The 17,197-nt window shown below is 62.3% G+C and overlaps 1 protein-coding gene across 2 annotated transcripts in view; it reads right to left on the bottom strand.

The window, feature by feature from the left end:
- NACC2 (NACC family member 2) overlaps window positions 1–16,371 on the bottom strand; it is an 81,217-nt gene extending 64,846 nt beyond the window's left edge. Inside the window, exon 1 of one of the 2 annotated variants that reach the window (XM_061154299.1) lies at window positions 16,286–16,371. The gene's annotated coding sequence lies outside the window, so the exon portion shown is untranslated. Of the gene's footprint in view, window positions 1–15,688; window positions 15,803–16,285 lie in introns of those variants that run through there. The other variant, XM_061154302.1, reaches the window with a different exon arrangement.
- Between the last annotated feature and the right edge of the window lie 826 nt (window positions 16,372–17,197).

Raw genomic sequence — 17,197 nt, 5'->3', positions numbered from 1 at the left:
ATACGGTAAAGAGCGACGGTGACCTTTCCATGTCCCAGGAGGGACCGCCTGATGAGGCCACCAGGCTTGTTTCATTCTCCAGGGGACTGAGGTCCCTCTGCCAGGTTACTGTCTCACGCTGCCTGCATCCCAGACCCCGTGACGTGCTAACTCTTCAACAAGGTGGGCGGAGAGATGCAGCTGGTGATTTCTGCCCAGGAGCAGAGAGAGTCCCAAAGGGGCGGGTGTCCTTGTCTGGGGGACCCTCAGCAGTTGTGTAACTAACTGAACAGTCTGAGTGCAACACTCCTTCCTCAGGGACTATAAATACACAAAGTTCCTCAAATGCTCTTTGAGCAAGCTTTCCGGCTCAAACCACGAAAAAATATTACTCCGCCTTAAGGAGACCCAGGTTCGATCCTTGGGTTGGGAAGATCCTCTGGAGAAGGGTACGGCGACCCACTCCAGTATTCTTGCCTGGACAATTCCATGGACAGAGAAGCCTGGTGGGCTATAGTCCACGGGGTTGCAAAGAGTCAGACACAACTGAGCAACTAACACTTCACTTTCACTTAAAAAAGAAGGGAATCTGTTGATAAACTGTATTTCATTCAAATCGAGCATTCAAAAAGTCCACCGTTGAGAGCGAAAAGGCCACAGGGAAGAGGTATTTGCAATGTCTTTAACACAGAGGCTGTGTGCTCAGAATACCTAAAAATTCTGTAAGTCAATCAAAGAAAGGGAGGCTCAGGAAGGGGGAGGGAGGCAAAGACCTGAATGGGGCTCACAAAGAGAAGACCGCAGAAGGCGGGCGGGGCACCAGTCGCAGGGGTGCGAACAGACCCCGGCAGCGCTGCGCGTCAGCCACACACACCTGCCTCCCGGCACCTCCCCTCACCCCCAGGTGTCCACCCAGCACTCACACCTGGGACCTCCCTAGCAGAGGGTGTCCACAACAGCCCCGAAGCAAAAAAGATGCCGGGCCCTCAAGAGGTTAGATACTGAAATTGTGGAAGAGCCCCCTGCAACATCATCTACCAGGAGCCCTCCAGACTCGTGCCTGCGGGACACGTCTCAGTCTCCATGCTGAGCAGAAGCCGGGCCCGCTCTCTACAGGAGGTTCGAGAACAGTGAGCTTTCCCGTCAAGTGATGCAATGAGCCGACTCACTGGAAAAGACCCCGACGCTGGGAAAGACTGAAGGCCAGAGGAGAAGGGGGCAGCAGAGGATGAGATGGTCGGATGGCACCACCAACTCAATGGACATGAATCAGAGCAAACTCCAGGAGATAGTGGGGGACAGAGGAGCCTATAGTGCTTAGTCCATGGGTCACAAAGGATCAGACAAGACTTAGCAGCTGAACAACAAACAAAGCTCTTCCGAGCACTAGAGGTTCGAGGTCTGGGTGGGGGCCTGGGAGCCGAGCCTTCCCCGTCACCCCGCTCACACAGGCGTGCTGGCTGCACAAAAACACACCACGCCGTGCATTTGAGATCGGTGTGCTTTCTCAGGCGGCCTGGCCAAGTGTGCATAAAATACCCACATAAACGGTAATCAAAGATGAGCGGAAGCAGTTTGAGAACTGAACAAGGAGCTTAAACATTGCTTTGTACTCATTACACAAAGGTGTGCTTTTTAAAGGAGAAAATCAGATAAATACAATCACTCTATTAATAGTTTTTTGATCATAAAGCTTTCAGCGCTGCGTATAAAAACCCATGTACAACTTTTAAAAATTATAGTGCTGGGGAGGGGGCAATGCCCACCCACAGACCATGTGTCCACAGGCCCACGGACCAGGCACGCCCCCCACCATGCAGAGGGGCAGCCCAGGGCTGCCCAGGACCCTCACTCCCACAAGCCCTGATCCAGAAAACCTCAGGCCCTTTGAGCTCAGTACCCAGTTTCCATGAGAAAAGCAGACATGTCTGTGTGTGCAAAAGGCTCCCTCAATCACCCCAGACTTTGTTTCAACGGCCTAAATTCCCAGGTCCTGCGTCCTCTTTGAATTCAAGGTTAGGAGAAATACCACCACCCCGTTTTACAGACGGGGAAACTGAAGCCCTGGGTGGGGAAGGAACTTGCTCCCTGGCCTGAGACCTGGAGCCTGAATCTTGGGAGTGGATTTGAGGCCTCTGCATCCACAGGTAAGAATCAGGACAAAACGCTCCTGGGCCAAAAGCAGAGGCCAGAGAGGAGAGGACGAATGCCCAGGCTCAGGCCCCAGGTGTTGGCCACAGGGGCTGAGCGAAGCCCAGAAAAGAGTCGCCGAGGTGGGTGGGGTGGGTAGGTCATGAGTCCTCGGGGCCATAGCACAGCCCACTACCCAGTCTCCTCTGCCTGCTCCAGGGAGAAGCCCCCCCACCCCGCCCAAGGCCCCTGCACGTATCGGGAGAGGTGCAGGGAAGGCTGGGGGGCCAGCGCCCGTGAGGCCCGCCTGCCCCGGGAGGTCCCGAGAGCCGGGTGCCACCCGCCAGCAGCCGTCATGTCACCTCAGGCGGCAGCCGCCACCGCACCTCTGCGATTCTCTCACGCTTCCCCTGGGAGCACTGAAGGTAAATACGTTAATTTGACTTCAATCATGGCTTTTTAAAACGAAGTGCACGCTATATTAATTTAGGGCACAGAACCTGAAAACTACTCATGCGTGTGTCTGAGCCTCCCAGGCTGAGCAAGGGGGACCTGGCACATGAAGGGGCCGAGGGGGCAAGAAGGAGGCTCACCCACCAGATCCCCAAATGTGAGCTGCAGTGGGGACCCGAGCCCTGGAGGCCCAGCCCAGCAGCATCAGCCAGGGGGGCTGCGCCTCAGCTTCGAGGCGGAGGACGCTCCCTCTGTGAGGGGCCCAAGGCAGGCGGGGCAGGGTCTGCAGGCCCGCAGTGGCCCAGGACCCTCGGGAGGGCCTGGCTCCCTGGTTCCTCCGTCCATGACCATGTCTAGGCACAGCCTGGAGGCAGGATCCAGCCCGTGACTGTGGGACCCCAGGTCCGCCCCTTGTCACCTCTGTCTCCAGCCTCATAGGCTCTTTACAGGGGCCCGTGGGTCAGCCCACTGCCTGGGGTCTTGGTGAAAATGTTGGTCGCTCAGTCGTGTCAGACTCTTTGTGACCCCATGGACTGTAGCCCACCAGGCTCGTCTGTCCATGGAATTCTCCAGGCAAGAATACTGGAGTGGATTGCCATTCCCTTCTCCAGGGGATCTTCCCGACCCAGGGATTGAACCCGGGTCTCCCGCATTGAGGGCAGACTCTTTACCGACTGAGTCACCAGGGAAGTATTGTTAATGCCAGACAGCGCAGAAATGCCCAGCCCAGACTGCATGGGATCAGCCAACAAGGATACTGGTACCCTGCTCGTCTTATTTGGGGAGGTGCTGTAGGTGGCGGGGGTTGGTCTCCTCTCCAGACACCTGGTAGGGGGTGAACACCAATACCCCACGCAGGAAGGGCCAGTGACAGGACCCCAGCCCGCTGTCCGAGCAGGTGGCCTGTGGGTGGCACAGACTCAGGCCAGCCCCACCTGGGACCCGCCAAGCTGCCCCCACACACGCGGGTGGGGGGGGCGTGTCATGCTCTTCCACACGGTGCACTTTGGCGTGACTGGGCTGCAAGTGAGTGAGAGAAACAGACCAGTTCCCAGCACTAGTGTTAAGATGACTTTACATTTAAGAATAAGTAAGGAACCACACCTCTGCTATTCATCACCGTGACGACAGCATCAGAGGACCTGCTGGTCTGTCTCCATCACACGCAGCCCTGACCGTGGTCCCAGGAAGGCCCTCCCCGACACACACCGGGGCAGAAGCCTGCCCACTGTCCCCCCAGCCGCCCGGGGACCACCAGCGCCCCCCCACAGGAGACAGGGGCCGGAGGAAGAAGCAGATCCAGAAACACAGCAGCCTGGGGCCAAGGATCTCCTGTAGTCTCGGGGAGAAGAAACAGTGCTCGTATGAAGTGAACTTCAGATGTTCTGGTACTGACGAGGGACGTGAGGATGAGTTAGTTCCCAAGGAGAAAGACCGAACCAAACTCGGAACCGGGAGGACCACCATGGGACCTGCCAGGCTCCCAGGCTGCTGGAAAAACCCAGAGGGAAGGGCAGCCGGGTGGACACAGGCCGGCCAGCTGCCCACGGGCTAACCTGGCCCACCATGTGAACCAAAGCCCTGCACACACCATACCCCAGGCAGCCTGGGCCGGCCAGGCCAGCGCGACAGGCCAGCCCCGGCCCCTCCTCTCGCCAGGCCGGGCAGGCACTCCCCCTGCGCCAGGCCATCCAGGGAGGCGGTGCCCGGCGCCCGCTTCCACTGCGGCTCTAACGAATTCCCTCGTGAGGTTTCTTGGAAATCAGTGGCTGCAATGTAATCACAGCTGCCGGGGCTCGGAACAAGCCCGCTCGGGGGCTCCGTGCGGTTATAATTATTACGAAATCGCAGTTAAGAAATAGTGAGGAGGAACCGAAACCTTGAGGAATACCCGAGAGCCGGGGGGCGGCAGTCCCACCAGCACCCAGGACAAGGACGCGCTTGCCCCTTCCTACCCATCCCCCGTGCAGCCATCCTGACCCACGGTCAGTCCACCTGGGCCAGGCTGCCACTGCTGCCCCGGGGAATCCAGGTGTCTTTATCCTGCCCCGCCTGCCCAGGGCAGCACCCTGGACCCCTAAGAATCCCAAGAGTGGGCAGAACTTTCCCACCCCTGGGTCTGCTCGGACTCGCCCCTGGGTCCATTTCCTTCCATGAAACAAGCAGGCACGAGACACTCTCCAAAGACCCCTCGGCCCTGACGTGACCTGACCGCTGCTCCGGGCAGCTCATCACCCGGGGAAGACCATGACTGCCAGGTGCTCCCTGCAGGGCGTGGGGTGTGGTTCCCCCAAGAGGACAATGGTGGTGGGCGGGCGGGGGAGGGGGGTCTGATGAAAGGGAACAGCCAGCAGGTCACCCCAAGCCTCCACCTTGGGGTCTTAAGTCAGCGGCTGGACCTGCCTCTTCCTGGGTGGCTGAGAGGCGCCCTCGCCCATAAATCATTGGGCAGGCCCTCGGGGTCACGCCCGGCAACACAGAAGGGAGCCTGCAGAGCAAGCCCCTCTGTGCATGCCGAAACCCCACCTGCTCCCCAGGCGGTGCCCCCTGCTGGACCAGACTCCCCCCAACTGCTGGAGCGGGAGGAAGGCCTGGCCCTTCCCAGAGCCCCAGAGACAGGTGGGCGGGTGGAGCGGTCCTGAGCGGCCACATCCAACCAACACCCATCAGCGGCCAGCGGGCCACCGCAGGGAAGGCCGTCTCACCACCAGAACAGCCCCACTGGCCACGCCCAAGCTCCGGGATTTGCTCCCATCCTTCTCCCCAAAATGAAAAACAGACATGCTTTCCATAAGAGGTGCCTTTATTTTGCTAACTTAACCTTCCCGTGTGGACCACTTCTGACTAGGGCTTCGTGCTGATAGCCTCAGTTCTGTCAAACTCCAGAGCGAAACGGGTGATCCGGTGTGTTCTGAGGCTGCAGGAACTCCTAATCCATCAGACACACACGCTGACATGAAAGCCATCAGACCCACCCCCCGCCGCCCTCTCCGGTGGAGACCTCTACGTGGGCAAAGAGCCTCTCTGGCACCGGGCTAGGAACCTCATGAGCCTCTCAGCTGTAGAAAAGGGGCCATCCCGCCAGACTACAGGCCTGGGCACCCCATCTGCCCCCAAAAGAGAGGAGCCAGAGGCCAAAACAGCCGGGCTGGGGGCTCTAGAGGAGCCTGGACAGGAAGTCAGAGGGCCGGGGTGGAATCTACGATCAGGAGACATGGGGACGAGATGGCTATTCCTTCCAAGGGGTGGGGAGGTGGGCACACAGGCAGGTGGACAATTCGACCTCGACTCCTCTACGGGGCTGAACAGGGTCCCCCAAATTCACATCTGTCTGGGGCCTCAGAATGTGACCGTAAGCAAACCGGGGTCTCCGCAGGTGTGACTGGTCAAATGAGGTCTTGGGCACCCAGCGTGGGCCCCGAGGCCAATGACTGGTGTCCCAGGAAGAGGGGAATCTGGACACAGAGGGGAAGCCGTGTGGCCCAGAGCTGCGAGACACAGCAGGGAGCCCCGCCCTGCCGTGCCGGCATCGGGGGCTTCTGGCCTCCGAAGGCTCAGGGGGCCAGGTCTGTGGTGCTGAGGTTCAGGAGCCCAACAAGGAAACTCACAACCCCCAGGCCCCTCAACAAGGACCCGGCCCCGGGACCCCAGGGAATGGGACCTGCAGGTTTCGGACAGATCTGCTCAACTGGGACGAGGTCCAAGGACCAGGGCAGCCCCGGAGCGGCTCCGGGTCGGGAGGCAGAGGCTCGCGGTGCACAGAAGGGGACCAGGCGGCGGTACACCTCTAACCCCCTCCTCGCAGAGCCCATGGCCCAGAGGAAGAGTGGGCCAGGCTAAGAGAGCAGCCACCCAGCGCCCAGCTCAGAGCTCCTCCACAGGGGACACTAGATGGATGGGACCTGCCTTTCCAGGAGCAGCTGGTGCGGAGCGCACTTGGCACCCTTCCGCGCTCAAGAGCCTCCAAAGACTCAACTCTGTTCCCAACTCCATCCCCTTCTCCCTCCCCCAGCACTGCTGGGTCCCAAGTGGCCAGCCACTCGCCCCTGCCCCTAACACACCCTTGGCCGTGACCCCCCTCCCCCGACGCTGGGGTTGCTTTAGAAACACACACACCAGACAAATTCCCCGAGGGATTGGACAAAATCTGCCACGTGCCGCCTCCAGCTGGCAGGACAGTGGCGTTGAGATGTGCCCAGACTGGGGGCGATTCTGCAGAACTTGACCCCAGACTTTGGGGTCAAGGTCACGAGACGCCAAGAGAAGACCTCAGGTTTTCTGGACCAAAGGAGTCTGAGAGACACAGCAAGGCTCGGACAGACACGAGCACGCCCGCGATCACACATTCACAATGGAGACCGTGGAGACAGCCACGTGTCCTAGGAGAGACCGAGATAACGGCCCAGGGAGGGCCATCCACACAGTGGAGCAGAGTCAGCCTTAAAAAGGAAGGGGTCCCAACACAGGCCACACACAGATGAGCCCCGAGGACACGATGCTGACCAAAGACCAGACGCAGAGGACAAAGGCCGTGTGATTCCTCCACCCAGGTGCAGCCCCGGAGCCGCCAAACCCAAAGACAGGAAGTGGATGGTGGGGCCTGAGGCTGGGAGAGGTGGGGGTTGATGGGGACAGGGTATCAGTTTGGGAAGATGAGAAAGTTCTGGAAATGGATGTGGCGATGGTTGTTACAGCAATGTGAATGGACCTAATGCCCTCGAGCTGTGCACTCCAAAGTGGTTAAGATGGTAGATTTCATGTTTCAGTAACTAGAATGCTTTGAATTAAAATTTTAAAAGCAGACCCGACAGGTGCCTGGGACATGATCCCACAGAGACCCTCTGGCTGTAAAGGGGCCGGGCTGGGGGCCGGTGGGACTGTCCAGCGGCCCCTGGGGCTTTGGCCAGGTGGGTGGCGGGCCGCCCTCGTTTCAGTGGGCCGCACTGCAGCAGGGGTCCCTGACTCGGAAACGGTTCTGCATTCAGTACGTGCAGCTTCTCGGTGAGTTTAATACTGTTCACCCTCCACCCCTTCCTGAGTCACCAGGACCAGTGTCCTCCACGGCCGGTGCTGGGTGGGGGAAGAGGGCCCTCCCCGACCACGCTCAGACCTCAGGCAGGGACAGCAGGGCCAGGAGGCCAGAGGAGGCCAAGTCAGCATGCCCCTGCCCGATCCTGGGGGCCCCCACGCACCAGGGTCCACCCCACGTCCTGGCCAGACATCCTAAAACCCCTCAGAAGAGCACCTCTGACCGTGGCCAGGACCCTCCTTCTGAGCTTGAGTTGCGGAAGCATGCAGTGGGTCCTCCGGGGAGAGAAGCCCCCCACCCCCCCGCCAGGCAGCTGGGGGTGGGGTGGGGGAGGGACAGGAGCCCCCAGATACCCCAGAGAACTCCCAAGTAGAGCTGGGAGCTGACGCCTATGGATGCGGGGGGCGGGGGGGACTTCCCACTTTCATGGGTTATCAGGAATCACACGAAAGGCCCAGCACAAAACTGCCGGCAGCCTCCCAGCCTCCCAGGCTCTCACCTGGCCAGGTGGTCACCTGCACTGGAGCAAAGCCTGGGGCTCTGGGCTCAGAGAGGGGGGCAGGAAGAGGCCCAAGGCCCTGCCACAGGCCCCCGGATCACAGGTCCACTCCCAGGCCTTCCACAGCTGCCTGACGGCATGGTCGAGGCCCAGGAACCTCAGGGCCCCCGAGGTCTTGGCTCATCTGGACCCCAAGGTCCTGGGTCCCCACCCCATCGCCTGGACACCGTGGTCCCCTCCAGACCCGTCCAGGGCCCCCACCTCCTCACGGCATCGCTGCTCTTATTTTTTGCCTGTTTGCCTCGACTTCTCCACTATTTCACTCCCACTTCACGACCTTGGTTTTCTTCTGAGGGATGGAAGAGACGCAGGAAGGAAGGGATGGGAGGGTCTCGGGGGCCTGAGTCTGCGCTGCAGCTCGGGGTCCAGCCCCGAGGGCTCCACGGAGACCTCCCTCTCTCTCCTTTCCAGGCCGCTTCCCGGGACAAGGACTGGCCGACTAAACTGGGTTATGACAATGAACACAAATTCTGCCTCCTGTCCCCAAACTTACATAACTGTAGACACTGTCTCAGGAAAACCCTCCTCCATCGGTGGCCCCATTTCCCGCCCTCGACCCGGGCTTAGCTCCTGAACCAAAGATCCTTCCAGACTTCCTAGCCTTCGTGTGCTGGCCCTTCCCACCTGACGTCCTGCGGCTCACGGGAGCAGTGGCTGCTGTCCGTGTGTCCAGCCGCCCATCCTCCTGGGCAAGTACAGTGCTAAGCCATTGGGCTGACTGGACCCGCCCCTTTCCTCTAGGCACTAAAGGGTTTCAGCACCCAGCCAGCCTGCCACACTGGTTGACTACGGTACATCCAGAATCTCAGAATGTGACCTTGTCTGCAAACAGGATCTTTGCTGACATAATTAGTAAGATCCTGAGATGGGAGGGGTGTGTCCATAGGCCCAAGGATTGTCAGCACCCCCGGCCCTGGAAGAGGCAAGGATTCTCCCCAGAGCCTCCAGGAGGAACCAGCCCTGGCGGTTCCTTGATTCTGCTCCTGTGTTTCCAGACTGTGAGAAAGTAAATCTCTCCTGCTTTAAGTCTCCAAGTTTATGGTCATTTGCTACCCGGGCCCAGGAAAGTGACCCTACCCCACCCAGTGACCCCCATTACACTCCAGGGTGACCACGAGGCTCACGTCCCCGCTGACCTGTCCTCTCCACAGGCAAAAACAACCACCACTGCCCTCCCGGAGCTGGGAGACCCCATAGGGAACCCCCACAGCAGCGTTCACAAAGTCGGGGGGGATGCTCTGGCCCTGGTAAGGCAGGGGGCCACCTTCAGACTCGAGGAGGGGGCAGGTGTGAGGGGACAATCAGAGCCACACGCCAAGCCCCCCACCGCCTTCCCCTGGGGAACACCAAGTGTGGTGCTGAGTCAGTCAGGAAGGCCTGCTGCAGCCGGGGGTGGGGGTGCCCCATCTGCGACTCCAATCCCTTCAGGAGTGACGAGCACGTGGGGTTCGTGGGCCCCCAGGTCCAGCTGCTGCCAGAGCCAGTCACAGGCCCCCATAACCACTGGGCGAACTGGCTGCTTTGTGAAGGCTGCCAGGTGCCACCCAGGGCCCGACACAGAGAGAACACTCGCTGCCCAAACAGCACAGAGGCCGGGGGCGAGCCTGGGGCGCGTGAGCATCTGGCCTCCACCCTGTCCCCCTCCACGTCCCCCCACAGACAAGCAGCCAGGCCGGGTGTGGAGAAGGGGCACAGGCCCTGCCCGGTGTCCGCAGACACAGCCAAGAACCGACGGCTGGGGGGCCCGGGATACAGGGTGTCCCCCCCCCCAACCCCAGGGAGGGACCTGCCTGCTCCCCACCTGCTCCCCACACACATCTCCATCCCTGGAGGAGGGCTCCCGGAGGAGCCAGCGGGCAATTTGCATAATATTCTTTGCAAGTTAATATCAGTCTCTGATAATGATCTCGGCATAGCGTGGAGCGCTAAGGCGGCTGTTACAACACTAAGTAATCATATTTTAAATTATGTTTCCCTTTATAGAAAGGTGTTGCAAAAACACACAGACACGAAATCTGTCTGTTGCAGCCCCCTGCCAACCACCTGACCAGCTTCCCAGAGCCACGGCTGTGACTATCTACTGCTCAGGGCGGGCTAGACCCAGGTGCCCCAGGCTAGGCCTGTGTCCCCACCTGGCCTGAGCTTCACCCCGGTCAGGGGTGCTGTTCGGACGGGAACCACCACAGGCTCCAGCCACGGTCAAGGGTGAGTCTGTGCAGACAAGTTCACGGAGCACCACTATCGGCAGAGGTGGGGGGGGAGGTTCCCGCTCCCCTGGGCGTAGGCAGTGGGGGAGCTCCCCGCCCCCCAAATCCAGCCCTGCATCATGCTGGAGCCCCAAGTGCCCAGGACACCAGACTTCAGGCGCGCGTCTCCTGGGGGGCTAGGGATCCTAAAAACTCGAAACCAAAACCATCGGTCCTTCTGGGACGTCCCCCTTGCAGCCACTCACCCAGCGCCCGGACCTGGGGACCCACCCCTGGAAGGTGAGATCATCCTTGAGCCCTGGACACCCGCACCCTGACTGAGGCCATGGCACATCTTCCTGCCACAGGTGAGCCGGGCCTGGTGACGACACGGGTCTGAGCACACAGCCACGCCGGGTCCCCTAGGGGAGCAGCAGGGGCTGGGCCCGCGTGCCCAGAACTGCCGCACAGGCCAGGAAAGAGGACTGCCTGCCTGGGAGGGGCCCACAGCCGCCCCCAAGGGGAGACCCTTCCCTCCCTTTCTCTTCATGCCGGAGCCGGGGCCACCACTCAATCTCTATTTTCTTAAAAGCTTTCTTTTCTTTTTTATTAAGAAAAAAAAAAATCCAATTATAGCACAAATCTCTCAGCAGGGGTCAGTGTGGAATAAGAATAGCCAAAGTTAATGGACATGACACAGGCAAGATTAATGCCTAAAGGGTTTCAAAAGTTGTATGATGCAGATTTCATTAACATTTTAATTGTAATGTATCTTTTTAATCTTCTCTCACCCTAATGGCTTTATATCCCCCCAAAAAATTAAAAAAAAAAAAACTGCTGACAACAACAAAAAGTACCAATATACAAAATTTAACAAAGGCACTTAGCAGTGCAACAGAAACTAAATTAAAGGAGCACTCTGTGTTAACACTGATTTTTTAACAGTGAAAGTCGGAATGCAGCAGAGGCAGGCTGCTTCTCCCTTCTTGGTGCAGAGACCTAGGGACAGACGCCGAAGGTGACGATGGGCAGGCCCTGAGGGGTCCAGGAGCAGACTTCCCGCAAAGACCACCAGCAACCAGAGGGCAGCACTGCCCCTTCCCCACCAGCTGGACTCCAGGCAGCGTCAGGGGCGGGGGGCGGGGGGGGGGGGGGGGGGGGCGGTGGCGGGGAATGGCGCATCTTCCGGAAAATGCCATCCATCAGAGCGGAAGCTCCTGGTACTGTGCAGATGGGGTATGGACAACTAGGGGTGTCACCAGAATGAAGGGGGGCATTTTCTGGGGTGAGGGCTGCAGGCACCCCGCCCCCAGCCCCAGCGAGGGGCCCTTGGGTGGCTCAGGCCACCGGGGCAGCCAGATTACAGCCTCCAACTTTCAGAAGCGGTGCCTCAGGAAAAACACTTGGCCCTGACTACCGAGCGCCCCTGAGACTTTTGTTGTCAATCAACAAACATTCCTAGAACACCAAACCTGTGCCTGCTGCTACATGTGATGCTTTGCTCCAAATCCAGCTGCTTTCAGCACACAAGCCCCTCCTCCTCCCGCTCCAGGGCCAGCCCACCCTCAAGGACCTGGGGGGCTGGGCCTGATGCTGGACCTGGCGGGCCGGGCCAGCCCTGGGCCCGGGATGCAGCCCCACTGGCCAGGCTCACTGCTCACCCCGGTGACTATATATGGGCACTTTCGGGCCCTGGCGGTCCCCGCCCCCGGCCCTGCCTGCTTCCCCCGGCACACAGGCAGGCATGGGGCGGGGCCCCCCGAAGGCTCGGGCCCATCCATGGCCATGTGCCCTCCTGGACGCCAGGGCCCAGGGCCAACGGGGAGGGAGAGGGGGAAGATTCCTTCGGAGCCCTGGAGGAGCCAGCCTCTCCTCCCCACGGGACAGAGACCAACACCTCAGAGAAAAGTACGCCTCCACCCTCCCCACAGACGGAGAGGCGGACTTTCCTTAAAGGGGCATGAACCACCACCACCACCCCCCGCCCCCCCCCTGCTGGCTCCGGTCCACTCCTAGGCAGGGGGCATCTCCAGACGGCCCCCAGGCTGGGCCTGCTCACCTGCAGCCTCCCAGCAGTAGCATCACTACACACAGGCCTGGGCGGGGCTCAGAGAGGGCAAGTTACCCACCCCAGGTCACACAGCCTGGGGCTGAGTGAGAGACCCGAGAGGTCCTGCTCCTGTGTGCCTCCTTGCCTGGACTCAGGTCCAGACAGTGGAAGTTGGGGGCAGCCCCGGAGAGCCCAGGGCCACATCAGATCCCCTCTCGGTTCCTCCTGCTCAGACACGCTCCCAAACCAGGCAGGGAGGAGTGCTCCCCACCATCCTTGTCCTCACGGGGGCTCTGAGGATGCCAGCCCCGAAAGTGGCCGCCAGGGAGCCCAACTTGCTCGATGCCTGCCCTGCCAGAGGTCTGCTGAGACCCTCGCCCACAAGACCCTCGCCCGTGGGAGGGGGGCGCCTGCTTCCAAAACCTGCACTTTAAATGACAAAGCCAGAGGCCAGGGCACAGGAAGCCCAGCTCTCAGCTCCAAGCAGCTGCAGGTGACACAATGCGGAGGCCCCCGGCCAGCCGGGAAGCATATTTTGCAAATGATCTCATTGAGAGCCAGGCCTGGTGAGAGCAAGGATTTGCTAAAAGAGAAACAGAGGTCGCCAGGATCCCTGCCTGCTCGGGAGGCAGGGCGGGTGGCAGTGACGCCTTGGGCCTTGCTAAGGGGGAACGCTTCCAGAGAGGGGGCCCGGGTGAGGAGGGGTGGAGGGCAGGGCGGGACACAAAGGCCACAGCCAGGGGTGTAAGGTGAGGAGACATTTGTGCCTTGAATTGGAGTGCAGACATGAATGGAGATGCTGGCTCTAATCCTAAATTTGGGCCCCACCTGGAAGTACCCGAGGGCTAGATGGCTCGCCTCGGGGAGGACCGACGGGTTGCCCAGGGAAGTGAGCCAGACGCGAACGAAGCACCGGCGGAGGCCGGAGCAGTGCCCAGACCACAGAGTGGTCAGCGATGCTCCCTGCACATGGGCAGGCGGGCCTGGCTGGGGCCAGTGAGAGGCCCTGAACCCCTCCCCAGCCCCCAGTCAGACCCCAGACCCAACCAGACTTTCCCAGCTCCCAAAGTGGGGCTGCCCACAGCCAGGAACAGCTCAGGGTCTAGCCAGGGACCGAGGGCCCCCTCCCTGTGCAGGGAAGTGCCCCCCAACTCTACCACACCGCAGGCAAAAGACCGGACTCAAAGACCAAGTTCCTGGGCCTGGGGCATCCCTTGGGGACCCTGCCGCGCGAAGGAGCCAGGCCCCGGTCAGCTAACACAACAGATCCTCAGCTGGAAGGCGGCTTGTCTTGTCCCAAGAACCCAGCCTGGGTCAAGTTCCCCAGTGTGCCTGTTACTCGGGGGTCTGCAGGAGGCGCTGGGTCTCGGGAGAACCAGGCTGGAGAATCGGGAGCTAAGGGCTGTCATCCGGGCTGCAGTTTATGCTCGAAGGGTTCAGCAGACGTTCACCATGCTGCCCCCAGCCGGGGGGCTCACCCCACCCCCACACCCCAGCAGGACAAGAGAACTTGGGGGGGGGGGGTGGGGAACCAGGCTGGAGCAGAGCCCAGGCGAGACAGGACAGGGTGCCACAGAAGGGGGCAGATGGGCAGCGGGGGCCGGGCTCGCGTCCCCGGGTGGGAAGAATGAGGCCTCAGGTGGCTGAGGCTTCCTGCCTCCTGCCGCGCGGATGGTGAGTGCCCTGAGCCACACCAGGAGGCCCTGGGGCCAGGAGAGAGACCCCGTCTGCTGCAGCCCGTTCAGGCTCTGCATTCCCGGGAGCACAGAGCTCAGAGGAGGGGCATGGGGTGGAGCCCTGGGAACACCCTTGAAAGGGTCGAGGTCACAGTGCCTACTTTCTGTCCCAGGAGGGGTACCAGGCCCACCCTGGCCCAGGCCGCAAGTCAGACCCGCAGAGCAGAGGTGCCAGAGGAGCCCGGCTGTGAATGCCAGCTCAGCACTTGCCATCACCACTGTCGATCTTACATGAATAATGCAGCTCACGTTTTAGCTGGAAAACAGAGGAAGGCTTTAAGGGTTCTGTAAAAAGTCACCCACGAGCCCGCCTCCCAGAAAAGGCCCCTCTGAGCGCCCCACCACGTCCCTGACGAGGAACCCAGAGGCACTCCTGGGCAGCCAGGGTGGCCGGTGTCACTGTCAGAAAACGCGCAAGCATTTTCTCCCGGGCCAAGATTCTGCAGGCGCCTCGGACGGCTGCAGAGCAGGAGCCGGACAGAGCCAGCTCGGAGTCAGAGGCCTATCAGACGCCACGGCCGGCGCCCACCCCACCGGTGTGACCACCGAGCACCCACCTCTGCCACTGCGAGTGGAGAAGTGACACGGTCCTCCTGCGGTGCCCCTTCCCACCGGCTCGCCGAAGCAGCGGGGGCCAGCCACCCTGGGCCTCGTCCCTCCCAGCTCCTTCACTCAGGCTCCAGCCGAGGTGCCACCCAACAGTGGCATGACCAACGGGAGGATGCCAGTGGGCCTCCGGGGAGGGGTGGGCACCACAGAGGGCCACGGGGAGGAGGGAAAGGGGTGTGTTGGAAGGCGGACGGCAGTGCTGGCTGCTGACCCTTCACTCCTCGCCTCTAAAATGGAGCTGATCCTCGGAGATGCCTCCCCTAGGGTCCTTGGGGGGCTTAGACGACACTCCGCATGGAGTGCTGAGAAGCACCTGTGCTGAATACCAGACCCACATCCTTTGTCGATGGAGTTCACCGAGAAAGAGGAGGGGAAGGTGGGGAAGTGGAGACCTGGAGAGACCCAGACCAGGCCAGGCCAGACCAGACCCGACCCGGCGAGCACAGCGGTGTGTGCCCAGAGTGCTCAGAAGACGAGCTCTGCCAGATGGCCAGCCCATGCGGCCTGTTTTCCCCCCGCCCCCCCCCCCCCAACAGGACAGGCTCAGCTAGAACCTCCGGCCAGGGGACTCACAGCTGGGTGCCCAACCGGTCCTCAGAAAAACCACTAGGAAGAAAGAGCCTAACTGCTCCCGTGAGCAAAACCTTTCAGACCCAGGTCTGGAGAAGGAGGAAGATTCCATCATAGTGGGCACCTGCCCAGATCCAGGACCGACCCACCGCAAATCCACAGGTTTAAGGGCCACCAGCAGAGAGCTGGCCATCACTAGCGCCAAGACCAAACTTCTGAGAAGCCCGGAAGAGGGGACCCGGCGGTGACCTCTGACCTCATGCCCCCCCCGCCCCCCACCAACCACGCCGACGTCGGAAGGGCTTGAGTCCCCCCCCCCCCCCCCCCCCCCCCCCGCCATCCCCGGCCCTGGTGGGGGTGGGGAAGGGCAGCAGGCTCAGAGCTCACCTCTGAGCTTCTTGGAGAAGGGGCTCGGGGGCCCCAAGACCTCAGCACCGCAGGAAACGGGCAGCGAAGACAGGTGGGATCCCCCGCCCCAGTGCAGCCGTCCCCCGGGCTCTCCCCAGGTAGGGGGTGCACGAGGGCGGCCAGAGGGCAGTGATGCCCCGAGGGGCGGGGGTGTCCAGCGGGACCGGGGAGGCGGGGAAGGAAAGACGCAGGGCGGGCTGATGCGCAGCCCCGCGGCCGGCCTCGGACCCCGGCCCGGGAGGGAGGGGCGTGTCCCCAGGGCCGTGACCCCCGCCGAACCCGCGCGCGTTCTCCGCCCCGGAGGGCTGGGATCCGTCCGTCCGGTCGGGGGAGGCCGAGTGTCCCGAGAAGCCCGGCGGGAGAGGAGACGCCCAGAGCCCGGGTCCGCGCTTGGCGGGGCGGGCGGGGTGCGGCCCGGCCCGGGCGAGCGCCTCCCCAGGCCCGGGCGCCGCCGGCCAGCTCGGCGGGCGGCGCGCGGCGCGAACTTGGGCACTGCGGCAGGCGAGGGCCGGGCGCGCCGCGGAGTTCGCGGGAAGTGCGGCGGCGGGGCCCGCGGGCGGCGCGAAGTTGGGGTACCTGCGGGCGCCGGCCCGGTCCGGCCTGCGGCAGGAAGTGCTCCGGCGGCCCGGCGCTCCGGCTCACATGGACTTTCTCCGGCCGCGCCCAGCACCGGGCCGCACCGCGGCGGGCGGGGCGCGCGGGGGAGGCGCCGCGGGCCGTTTAAAGGGACAGCGCGCCGGCCGCGCGCGCGCACTCGCCGCCCCGGGGCGCGCCGCCCCGCGCCAGGTGGGCGCCCGGGGAGGGGCGAGGACGGAGTGGGGGGCGGATCCGAGGGCGGGGGGGCGGCCGGTCTGCGCCCCCTCCGCGCGCCTCCTCCCCGACTCCTGGCGTGGGACCCTGCGCGGGGCCCGCAGCCGGGGCCGGACGCGTGCAGGACCGGGGCGCGGACCCACACACTCTGGAGGTATGGAACCCCCGGTCCTGGGGCGCCCTCTCCCCGCGGCGGCCGCGCCAGCACCGGGATGCCGCGCCGTGTGGGGCCGCCGGCGGGAGCAGGTGCGCGCGGCCTTGGCTGCCACAGATGTCCCGGAGGCCGGAGAGCCGGGATGCGGAAGAAGCGGCGGTGGCCGGCGCCTCCTGCGCTGAGCCGGGTAACTGCTAGCTGCGTGAACGCGGCCGGGTCTGCTTTCAGGCCCGGCGTGATCTGGGCGCACTGGCTGTTAGTGACTCCCCTGACCCCACGGGCTCCCGGTTTGCTCGAGGCCCCCCTCCTGTGGACAGAGGTGATGTTTTAAAACAAGGGCGGACAAATAAAATCAGCCTCAAACCGGAAAGGACCCTCAAAAGTCCCCCTCAGTCGCCCCCACCCTAACCTGAGGCCTGGGGTCAGGACAGGCTGCAGTAGCCCTCCTAGGCCGGAGACCTCCTGGCCCGCTCAGCGCCGCGGGGTCCTTGCAGGAAAATGGGGCGGAACCGGGCCAGTGGTCC

This window comes from Dama dama, chromosome 11, assembly GCF_033118175.1.
Source record: "Dama dama isolate Ldn47 chromosome 11, ASM3311817v1, whole genome shotgun sequence".
Lineage (NCBI taxonomy): Eukaryota > Metazoa > Chordata > Mammalia > Artiodactyla > Cervidae > Dama > Dama dama.
The sequence above is the reverse complement of the archived record's forward strand: the minus strand, read 5'-3'. Positions and strand labels throughout refer to the sequence as shown.